Below are 12,929 nucleotides of genomic sequence, written 5' to 3' on the forward strand. Positions count from 1 at the left end.
TTTGCTCTTACATCAGCAAAATCCAATGACGGCTGCACAAAATTAATATAAAAACGACGGTTATTTACAAAAACGACGTATTATAGTATTTCACACGACGAAGTAAAGTAGCTAACGACGACATTATATATTTATCACGACGATAAATAAATACCGACGTGGTTAGTAGTTTCAAACGACTAAATAAAATAAAACACCGACGTGGTTAGTTTATAAGCTGTCATTTATTGAAAATCATAAAAACAAAATCCTAAGGAGACTAACCCTGGATTGTAAGGCATCATGAAAATCTGTTCACCGTCTGTCTTCTGAAGTCGAGCTGCTACGAGTCGTGATCTTTCAGTTATTGTGCCAGAGTTGGCACTAACTGTAGCAGGGTCGATAAAGCCAACCATACTGCACATATTGGCTTTTTTCAAAACATCGTGTAAGTACCTAAACAAATAAAATAATATAAACAAGTCAGCACACAAAACACGACGGTTATGTATAAAAAAACGACGTATTATAATATTTCACACGACGTACTGAAATAGATGAGGACGTTATAATATATTTATCACGACGGTTGTTAGTTAAGACGACGTGGTTAGTTAGTTAAGACGACGCAATATATAAACCAACGAGTTATTATTTTAGAAGTACAAACCTCATATATACAGCCAATACAGTAGCTCCAATTTCTTCCATGCCTGCAAATTGTGTAATATCTTCAGGCAGGAGGAAGGTATCGCGCTCACCACCAAACACCTCCTTATCAATTGTAAATTGGACTGTCTTATCCTCAGGCAGGAGTGTCGTTTCCACAAAACGACAAAGGGTTTTTAAAGAAGATGGCGCCTCCATTTTTGAATAAGCACCAACTTCAATAACCTGTTTAAAGAAATAAAAAAAATGACGTGGTAATTCAATAAAGACGACGGTTTAAGTAATAAAACGTCGTCTTAAAAGTATTTAAACGACGGTGAAAAAACTGTCGTGGTAATTCAATAAAGACGACGGTTTTATGAATAAAGCGTCGTCTGAAACCATTTAAACGACGGTGCAAAAACCGTCGTTTAAATATTTTATTACGTCTTAAAAAAATTCCGCCGTCTAAGTTTTAAACAAACGACGGATTAAATAAAAATATCGACGTCTGAAATTTTGAAAAACAAATAAAAAAGGCAAAGTTATGTGAACATACCTTGTCGTCATGCTTTTCTTCATCTTCTTTCTCCTTTTCTTCTTCCTTCTCTTCATCTCTTTTTTCTTCTTCCTTCTCTTCATCTGGCTGATGTTTCCCCATTTTGGCAGTATCATCCTCCAAATGTAGGGATCTCACATCACCTCCAGAGCAGCTAGCTTTGTCAGACATTGGATTTTTGGGGCTTTGGCTAATTCTTGGTTTAAGCATGCTTGGATCAAAATTGGGAATTAATTGGGAAAGCTGACTCAGGAAATGCTCCCTCTCAGCCTCTACCAATTGTTTTGTCCTAGCCTCCATCCTTAAGGCCTCTTCCCTTGCCTTAGCCTCCATCTTTTTAGTCTCTTCTTGAAGGAGAACTCTTAAACTGTCCTTCAAACGGTCGTCAAAGCTCACCCTCTGTGGTTTGGGCAAATTGAAATATTGCCTTGGGGAAACACCAGCACCAACTCCCCTCAGTCTGCCTGGATGCTCGGGGCCCAAAGCCATGGTCAGCACATCATTGCTGCCATCTACTCTGACTTTGCCTTCCGAGACTTGTTTCTGCAATTCATCCTAAAAAAAGATAAACAAAAAAACACACGACGGTTATTTATGTACAAACGACGTATTATATAATTTCACACGACGCAATAACGTATAAACCGACGTTATTATAACTTATCACGACGGTAGTTATACCGACGTGGTTATTTATTTAAAACGACGAAATGAATAAACAACCGACGTCTTATGCTATAATTAAAGATAACAGAGTAGTGATTCCTATTTAGACCGTTAACGACGTTTTTAAAAAATTTTCGACGTGGTAATATCATTCACACGACGCGAAAATGAACCACCGACGTCTTATGCTGTAATTACAGAAAACATAGTAGTGATTCCTATTTAGACCTTTAACGACGTTTTAAAAACTTTTCGACGTGGTAATATCATTCACACGACGAAAAATATAACATACGACGTAATAAGAATAATTCACAGTTTAATAAAAATTTAAAACAGAGTGATAGTAGGCTTACAATTAATTTTGCTTTCTCTGCCACCTTTGGATCAGGGATGTTACCATGTTTGTCCTGTCTAGCTCTCTTCCATAAGGTAGATCGATCAATTTCTACCCCAGGCATGGTTTCCTCCAATTGATCCTCCAATCCAGCATATCCTTTTCGAGACAATCGATGATTGTACTCGAGTTTCTCCCTAATCTGTGCATGTTGAGAATGCACAGACTCAAAATCTTTGGATAGCCTTGAAGCTACAAAGGCATCCCATTGTGCTTTCTCTATGAATTTATATGTTTCAGGGGGTTGGCTTAATTTCTCCCTGTCATTGGTGTATGGAAGGATATAATGCCTCGTTAGTGTAGACTTGAAATCCTTCCATTTCTTGGAAGCAGAAGCTAAAACAGAGGTCTTGCCCCCTTGGCCTACGACAAAAGCCATGTCAACTGCTTCCCAAATCTGCTCCTTTATATCCTTGGGGATTTGGGACCATTTCTTGTCCACAAGTGGGATCCTGGAGCGTGCCAACACACCAATATACGACTGCATCTCAATATGTGCTTGGCCAACACCTTTCCCCCTTTTATTGTACTCAACAATTGGCCTCAGTTTCTGAAGCTTTCTCTTCACAACACGAGGCATTGTGCTCATACCTCGACCAGTCTTTGAATCATCTGAGATTGTTGTCTGGCTGGTTTGTTCTGTCTCAGCAGATGATGAAGCAAACTTCATCTTCTTCGAAGACTTCATCTCCTTCGAAGACTTATCTTGAGGAGCTACCATTCCAAGCTTCTTGGAGCCAGAATCCTTAGTTTGTTGTTGAGAAACCATTTTAACAGACAAAACTGCAAGTGAAAATATTTCAGGAAAACATTAAGAACACAAACGACGGTATTAAAAAAATACGACGTATGATATGATTTTAGACGACGCAATGAAATAATCTCAGACGTAATAAATGTTTAAAACCATTATTTATATAACGTCGTGGTATATATGTTCACACGACGTCAATAGTAATACACCGTCGTGGTAAACTATTATTTATATTTATCGTCTATATTAGATACCAACCCTAGTTTCTTTTTCTTTATATTTTATCAAATAAGGGAAAAACAAAAACCATTGTTCAGCGAAATCAAACCTGCAATTAAACAAGCATATAAAAAAAGACTATTATTTTAAAAACAACTTTGTCAATTTTCAGACGACGCTAGAACAACTGACGAACCGTCGTGGTCTACCGTCGTCTTATTTAGTTGATGTAGTTGTCTTCAAAGTTGGAAACTTTCTCTCTTTGTCTGTATATTTTATCAAACTTGGAAAGAAGTAAAATGATTTTGGCCAGAAAAAAGGTAAAAAGATTTTTCAAACAAAAAACGTATGAGCATGCAAAACAGTAACCAAAATAGTGAAAATGAAAGCTTACCTTTTGCGTGCAATGAAAGCAAGAGGAAGATGATCGATGTTTAAGTTCAGAGACGACGAAGAAGACGAGAGGAAGACGATGAGAAACTCTGACAATGCTCTGACAAGGAAAAAAGACGAAAAGGTTTCTCTGGGAGATTGAAATTTTTAATCGGGTTTGGAAACAGTGCATGTGTAAGTCGAAAAGTTGCTTACATATAAAACCATTTCAAAAAAATAATACGGCGGTTACATTTAACTACGTCGTTTTTAACTAAAACGACGCAATATTTTTCATTCGACGTGGAATCATTTCATTTAACGTCGTTAGGTTTAATATAACCGACGTGGATTTTAATTTTTAAATTATGAATAGAATTTTTTTTCCCGTGACCTTTCAGTTTATTTTTCAATTACAGTGCGTTATAAATAGAGTTTTTTTTCCGGAGGAAATTTAAAACGAAGGAAATTAATATTCTGCAATATGTAAAGTTTCTTTTTTGGATGACAGATTTAAATAAAATAAGAATATAAAAACAACAAATGTGTAAGTCAAGTAGACGAAAAGTTGCTTACATATAAAACCATTTCAAAAAAATAATATGGCGGTTACATATAACTACGACGTATAAATTACAAAATACGACGGTACATTTAACTTCGGACGTGGTAAATAAATACGACAGTAGTTTGTAGGTACCGTCGTAGTAAACTCAAAAATTAAAGTACATAAGTAATAACTCGCGTCATGGTATATTATTTAACACGTCGTTTTTATTAATTTACCGACGTGGATTTCTGTAATATACGTCGATCATACCGACGTTGATTTTACAATTTAAACGGCGGTTTGTTTGTAAGGACCGCCGTTGGTTTTAAAAATTTATTCTATAAATTTGTCGCTTTCATTCATTTTCGGTTTACATTTAAGGTTCCAAGTTCTTCCTCTCTCAGTCTCTCATGTCTCAAAGATAATAATTTGGATGTTTTCTCAAAGAGAAATTGAGCTTACTCGCATCAAATATATGTCCACAAGAAGAAGCTTGTCAACTAGCCTTCTCACTTCCTTGATCAAGCCTGATAGGACACTTAGTGCTTCTGAATACTCCTTGCTTTCCATCAAAAGAGATGCAAGCCTGGCCTCCACTCGCTGTCGAAGGAAAGTTCGCTTCTCAGGGAAATCTGAAGATCAGATGTGCCTGATCCTCTGCTTGATTTTCTTGCCTAAGAAGATCCGTCGGATTTATTGTGATAGCCTCTTCCTTTATCCGTAGAGCTTCAGAAGAAGAAGATGGGTTTCAAGAATGCGATAAAGAATAGAAATGGCTTCAGATGGCCTCTAAAGCATGAGCAATTGAATCAGTAGTTTCTGGGAGATATGATGAAGACATTGTCAATGCTTTGAACTACACAAGTCCTGCAGAAAGATATGTTAAAGAAACTGAAACAACGGCGGTTTTCTGTTCTACCGTCGTCTTTTCTCGTCGTCTATATTAAGTTACGATGGCGGTAGATTTATAATTACCGACGTAGATTATTTTGTTAAACGTCGTTAAGTGTACTACAACCGACGTGGATTTTAATTTTAAATTATAAATGGAGTTTTTTTTCCCGTATTCTTTCAGTTTTAGTTTTCAATTCCAAAGCGTGATAAATAGATTTTTCTTTCCCGAGGAAATTTAAAATGAGGGAAATTAATGTTCTAGAATTTGTAAACTAACACGACGCAATATTTGCAAATCTGTGTCATCTGTTAAGATTATGATGTGGAACAGAGTTCCATCTGGTAAGATTTCGTAACCCTTGGGATCTCAGACAAAACTGATTATGTCGGCGGTGTTCTATATAAACCGTCGTGGTTATTTCAATTCTTGTCATTAAGTAGATCTACCGACGTAGGATAAGAAAATCAAAGAAAAAAATTGTTAACAAAAATTCTTATTAAGACGACCGTTAAAATTAAAGGTACGACGTATAAAATGAATAAATACGACGATAAATTTTATTGTACGATTTAAAGATAACGTAGTAGAACTATACGAGAATGACGTCGATATATTTATATTTTCCGTCGTTGTAAATTAATTTAATACGGCGATATTTTGTATTTTAAAGCCGTGGATTTGTTTGTAATTATACGGCGTCTTATACGAAAACCTCGTCGTGTTATTTTATGAGTAAAAACGGCAGTTTTTATTGAAATCGTCGTCTTTACTTTCTACGTCGGTCGATTCATAACTTCTGCCGTTCTTTGTTGGCATTGATTTTACACTGAGGAAATCTGTTTCAAATAGACGTCGGTTGTTTAATTATGTACGTCGTTGTTTTTGAACAGCCATTTGAAACTCCATTTTTTAGTTGTCTAAGGTTGTATTACACGACGGTGTTTTTAGAACCGTCGTCTTTTTATAAACCACGACGGTTTTCACTTAGACCGTCGTTGTTTTCTGGTCGTCTTTTTCACTTTTTGTAGTAGTGTCGTCAAATCTGTTGTTGAGTTGAAGTTGGAAAATAGCAAGACTGCAAACGAGGTTCAATCCCTTGAAGCAGATTCCGAAAAGGTAAGTGCAGGTATGAACGAAAAAATGATGTTTTTGCACAAAAAATTGACTGATCAAAATAAATTAATTGCATCTCTAACTTCTGACAACAAAGCCCTTGAACTTGAACTTCAAAATTCAAAGGAAATGATTGTTTTTTTAACCATTGGTGCAGAAAAAATTGACAAGATGATTAGCATGGGAAGAAGAGATGGTGACAAACGAGGCTTGGGATTTGAATCAAGTAATAAGTCTTCCACTATGTCTAAAACAAAGTTTGTCAACTCCTCTTCAATTATAACCTTCTGCCGCTCATGAAGTCAAAAAATTCATTCCAATTTGTCACTTTTGCGGAACTCGTGGCCACATAAGACCAAGATGCAACAAGCTTCGAAACGAATTTGTTCGTTCAGATTCTCATGTCATGGGTGGAAAAGTAAGTATCCAACATCACAGTCAGAGTTTAAAGTAAAAGAGGCGTACGAACTTGTTTATTCCCATATTTACTGATGTCATTAACAGTTTTCACGTCTACTTTTTGACCATGTGTCGTGAAATGTACTGAAACAACGTTTCCTGTGGAAACAGAAGTGTCGTGGTATGAACTCTTAATGTCATCTCTGATATACTAATAGACGTGTGTATGTCTTTTAATACGTCAAATTCTGAGTTAAGACTGACGGTGTACAAAATTTTCAACGTCATATATGGAAACAAAAGTGACGTAATATTTCATCATGTGTCGTGGAATATATTCATCAACAACGTGCAATTAATTGTTTATGACGGGGTGGCTTTTTTAGGAGGCGGTATTTTACTAAACGACGTCATGTTTGTTTCTTTACATGACAGTTGTTTTCCAAATTGAGTCGTTAATAGGTTCACTATTAGTTATTTTGGTGGTCATTTTCTTTACTTTTACGTCGGCTTTTATTTATTCCGACGTTGTTTCTAGATGAACAACGTCTCCGTTTTACCGTCCTGATTTTGTTTTTAAAAAGATGTCGATCGACTTCATGACGGTTACAAAACTTGCTAGACGACGGTGAATTGCCGTCGTCTATGGCCCCTTTTTGTAGTAGTGTGGAGAGGAAAAATAGGTTCATTTAAAAAATACATACATTGTTTTACCAGGTACATTATTAGAGGAAAAAAAAAAAGGTACATTATTTGTAGAGAGAAAATAGGTTCATTTAAAAAAAATTGTTTTTTACAAAACAAATAATAGGTACTTTATTTAGAGAAAAAAAAGGTACATTATTTAAAGAAAAAAATAGGTATGCTATTTAGAGAAAAAATAGGTTCATTAAAAAAAAAATTCATAAAACAAACAATAAATAGATTATCAAAATATTTTTCGACATAATTAGAATGTACACTATTATTCATAAAACTATAATAAAATAGATTACTAGTAGTATAATTCAAAAAAGGAAAACAACAACAAAAATTATTAAATAAACCAAAACGTTACTAATACGTTAATGTGGAATTTAATATTTAACTTCTAATAAGTTTCTAAATTAATTCCTACATCCATTACAACCATTTGAAGATCTTTCCAAATTTAAAGTGTCATTAGTTACGCCCCCACATAACACGTGAACTTGTAAATAGGGGTAGTTTTGGAATCTGAAAAATAGAATAAATCATATTTTAAGCGAGATTAGGTAACTTGCTTACTTGAATCCTAGTCATCGGGTTTTATTTGAAAAAATTGGGTATTTTAAATAGAAAAATTCTTTCTTCTACTACCCATTTCCATCAATAGCATTCCAACACTACACACGTCGGCTTTGTACGAGACACCTCCAATATTTTTGTAGAATAACTCAGGAGCAATATATCTCATTGTTCCCCTTGCTGCTGTCAAATTCACAATGCTATTATCTTTTGGGTATAATTTTGAAAGACCAAAGTCAGACACTTTCGGTACAAAACTCACAAGAAGAAAGTTGTGTGGCTTGATGTTGAAATGTAGAATTTGATGTCACAACCTTGATGTAGATATTCGATTCCTCGAGCCACCCTAAGAGAAACCTCATACATTTTCTTACAACTTAAAGGACACTTCCATCTTTTGGATAAATGTATTTATCAAGAGAGCCATTAGGCATAAAATTGTACACTAGACCATGATTTGATCCTTCAACACAGTAGCCAACAAGTTGTACCACATTAACATGGTGAATCCTCCCAATGGTAGCTACCTCACGGATGAAGTCTTGCTCATTAGCTTTGGACTTGTTGGCGTGACTTGTGGACCATTGACTTACTTTCCTTTCACACCAATAATTCCTACTGTAAATAGAAATAGGAGTTTATTATTACTTGCCTATTAAAATTCCGTTGTGTTATAAATATGACATCCTACAAGGAGAATAATACACAGAAAATTCCCACAAACAAATATTCTCATATTAGGTTTCATATTTTACATGGTAAGCGACGATCTTGGAATTACTGACTCTAGTTTCCAACCCTTGCCGCCACCATGGGGGTTGATGATTTTTTCAACCCTCATGGAGGTGGCACCACCGGCTCCTTCTCTCCTTCTCAACCAACCATAGCCAAGTTGAATGCCCAGGTGACTCAGCTCCTACAGATGTAGACTTTGACCCCTACCCTGACCCCTACTATGACGACGACAACCCCAACCGCAACTCCGATGACGACCCTGACCCTGACCCTGACTCTGATGACAACCTCGACCCCGAATTTGTCTCTGATTCAGACCCAAATCCCGACTTTGACTCTGACTTTAACTCCAGCTCAGATCCCGATCCAGATTCCTACTAAACCTGCATCCTATACATCTTCCGCTGCACAGATTATGACTTCTCGACTACCGACTACTGACCCCGACACATGGACGAGATTGCACATATCGTGGTGATCCAAGACACACTCGTGAGACTTGTTTTAAATTGCATGGCCATGCTAAATGGTGGGCTACTCTCAAAGATCGAACACGACGCGATACGACCAATAATGGTACTGGTTATTGATTTCATACTTCGGATAATAGTGATTCCATGAGCTAGATAATTGATTCCGGTGCAACTGATCATATGACATTTGATCCTAATGATTTTCTGGATACTACACAACCCTGACGAACTTGTATTGCTAATGCTAATGGAGTTACTTATCCTATGATAGGAGTTGGCACTGTTGCACTCTCATCCTCTCTCTCACCGTCTAATACTTTACTTGTTCCATCTTTATCCAATAAATTGATATCTGTTTGTCAGCTTACTGAACAATTGAATTGTTGTGTACTCATTTACTCGAGTTTTTGTTGATTCAGGATATTCACACTAAAGAGATTCTTGGTTGTGGTACTAAGAGAGGGGGACTATATTATGTAGATGACTTCAGTCCCAGCATGGTTAACAGTGTGATGCATCCCTCTAATAGCAAACAAAAGCAAATTTGGTTGTGGCATCATCGATTGGGACATCTTTCTTTTAGTTATATGAAGCATCTTATACCATATTTATTCTCAGGTTTCAAGGACTCTGACTTCACATGTGACACTTGCATTTTGGCCAAGAATCACCGTGTGCCCTATCCATTGAGTACAAACAAGTGTACTACTCCGTTTACGTTAATTCACTCTGATGTCAAGGGACCTTCACCTATCATTGCTCCTTCTGGCTTTGGATGGTTTGTACACGGATGACATGACTTTATTTGTTGAAGAATAAAAACAAAGTGTTTTTCTGTTTTCAGTTCATCCACAAACAGTTGAAAACTCAGTTTAATGCTCAAATATAGATTCTTCGCTCAGACAATGGTGGAGAATTTGTCAATCGTGACTTTTAGGCTTACTTCCAACAACATGGTCCATGAGACAACTTGTCCTCACACACCACAACAAAATGATGTTGCTGAAAAAAAGAATAGACATCTTCTTGAAATCGCCCGAGCACTTTTGATTGGCACTCATGTTCCTCGCCATCACTGGGATGGTGCTATTGTCACTGCAGTTCACCTGATCAACTGCATGCCTTCTAATGTATTGACCTTTAAAACTCCCTTACAAGTGCTTGTCCAACCCGAGTCCCTGCCTTCTGTTTTGGTACTCACACCCTGAGTCTTTGGATGTGTAGCCTTCGTTCATCTCCACAAAAATCAACGTAGCACACTTGATCCCTGTGCGCTTCGTTGTGTTTTTGTGGGTTATGTCACTCATCAGAACAGCTACCGCTATTATCACCCTCCTACCCAACGTACCTATGTCACTTTGTATGTGACCTTTCTAGAATCTGAGATGTTCTTTCATAACCCATCATCCAATTCTACGCTTCAGGGGGCGATACGAAGTGAAGAGAAGAATTGGAGCAACTTGGAAAATTAAGAAATTCACCTTTGTACAGAAACGATCGATCGTACCGAGTTTGGAACACAAGATTGCTCTTTGCTGAAAAGTGATCAATCCCCTATTCATAGTGATCAATTTCCTAACCCGCCTGACCCCTGCGAAGATGTTTTTAACATGAATCCCACACCTATAGACAATATTGAACAACGAGATGAAGACCTCCCTTCTAACTCAACAATACCAACAGATCAATCTCCTGAGAATATCCTTGAGGTAACTACTCCTGCTACACTTGTGAATTTAAAGGATAAATCTATTAGATACCAATTACCTTTCAAGAAAAATCGGGGGAAGCCACCATACTGTTATTCACCTAATATTGGCAAGATATCAAAGTATCCAATTGCGAATCATATATCCACTGAGAAGCTGTCTGAACCACTCAAGGCCTTTGTGCATCAGTTGTCTGTTAGTCATATCCCAACCAAGGCTGCTGAAGTATTGAAAGATCCTAAGTGGGTTCAAGCTATAAAGGAAAAGATGGAAGCTCTTGAGAAAAATCAGACTTGGACACTAGAAACTTTACCACAAGGAAAAAAGATTGTCGGATGTAGATGGGTGTTTACTATAAAACACAACGTTGATAGATCTATCGAGCGATACAAGGCAAGACTTGTGGCGAAAGGGTACACATAGACTTATGGTGTAGATTATGAAGAAACTTTTGCGCCAGTTGCAAAATTGAACACAGTCAGAGTCTTACTGTCCCTCGCATCTAATTTGGACTGGCCACTATACCAGTTTGATGTAAATAGTGCTTTCCTACATGGAGAACTCATGAAAGAGGTGTATATGGACATTCCTCTGGATATAATACTAATCAGACTGGAACAGTATAAAAATATCGAAAGGCGTTATATATGACTAAAACAATCACCACGTGCATGGTTTAGGCAGTTCACCGTGGCAATGAAGAACAATGGTTTCCGATAGAGTAACTCATATCATCCTCTATTCTTGAAACATCAGAAAGGGAAGGTAACAACTTTAATAATCTATGTTGATGACATGATTATTACTGGGAATGATAAACATGAAATATCTCAACTACATAACTTATTTGGCTACTAAATTTGAGATGAAGAATCTAGGTGGACTCAAATATTTCTTAGGGATTGAAGTGGCCCGATCACAAAAAGGCATATTTATCTCTCAAATAAAATATGTCTTAGACTTGTTGACAGACACAGGAATGCTAGATTGCAAACATGTAGACACTTCTATTGTTCAGAATCATCATCTTAGAGAATATCGGGATCAAGTTCCAACTAACAAAGAAAGATATCAAAGGTTAGTGGGAAGATTGATCTACTTGTCTCATACTCGACCCGACATTGCTTACGTGGTGAGCGTCATCAGTCAATTTATGCATTCTCCGAGTGAAGACCACATTAATGTAGTTATTTGGATACTTAGATATTTGAAGTCTGCACCTGGAAAAGGACTTATGTTCTCCAAACATAGCCATCTAAATATTGATGGTTACACATATGCAGATTGGCAGGAAGTATAACAGATAGGAAATCCACATCCGGTTACTTCACATTTGTGGGAGGTAATTTAGTTAAATAGAGGAGCAAGAAATAGAAGGTGGTCGCCTTATCCAGTGTAGAAGCTAAGTTCAGAGGTATGACCAAAGGAATTTGCGAACTTATTTGGTTAAAGTGGTTCTTACTGAACTTGGGTATAGACTTACATATGTGATGAATCTCTTTTGTGACAAGAAGGCTGCAATAGCTATTGTACAAAATCCAGTTCAACATGATCGCACCAAACATGTTGAGGTAGATCGACACTATATCAAACAGAAGCTCGAAGCTAAAGTGATTCAGTTTCCTTTCATAAAGTTAGAGGATAAATTGGCAGATATTTTGACAAAGGCAATTTCCAGTAAATTATTCCACTATTCACTAGATCGGTTGGGCATTAGCGACATCTATACACCAACGTGAGGGGTAGTATTGGCGTGACTTGTGGACCATTGACTTACTTTCCTTTCACACCAAGAATTCCTATTATAATTGTAATTGAGTTACTTTAATTCCTTATTTCCTACTGTAAATAGAAATAGGAGTTTATTATTACTTGCCCATTAAAGTTTCGTTATATTATAAATATGACCTCCTACAAGGAGAAGAATACACAGAAAATTCCCACAAACAAATATTCTCATATTAGGTTTCATATTTTAGCAGGACTTGCCCAACATCTTAATTGCTACAAATCGGCCACTGCATAACTTTCCTTTGAAAACAGTGCCATAACCTCCTTCGCCAACTTTTCCCTGAATTTACTAGTCATCTTCTTAACATATGAGTCAGAGTACCTCATTGGTGCAAAGTTTCTTTCACTTTGCAGAAACTCTTCAATGCTGCTATACATAGACAAATGCCTTCTTCTCCATTTAT

The 12,929-nt window shown here is 36.8% G+C and overlaps 1 pseudogene across 1 annotated transcript in view; it reads right to left on the minus strand.

Annotated features, from left to right (window-relative positions):
- Positions 1–12,929, minus strand: part of LOC109947349 — an 80,457-nt pseudogene that overhangs the window by 54,270 nt on the left and 13,258 nt on the right. Inside the window, exons 5-6 of the transcript XR_002270188.1 lie at positions 8,206–8,435; positions 2,721–2,747 (exon numbers count right to left, since the gene is read on the minus strand). The product of XR_002270188.1 is annotated as a rust resistance kinase Lr10-like (transcript). The remainder of the gene's footprint in view (positions 1–2,720; positions 2,748–8,205; positions 8,436–12,929) is intronic.

The sequence above is a fragment of the Prunus persica genome, chromosome G2 (assembly GCF_000346465.2).
Source record: "Prunus persica cultivar Lovell chromosome G2, Prunus_persica_NCBIv2, whole genome shotgun sequence".
Taxonomy (NCBI): domain Eukaryota; kingdom Viridiplantae; phylum Streptophyta; class Magnoliopsida; order Rosales; family Rosaceae; genus Prunus; species Prunus persica.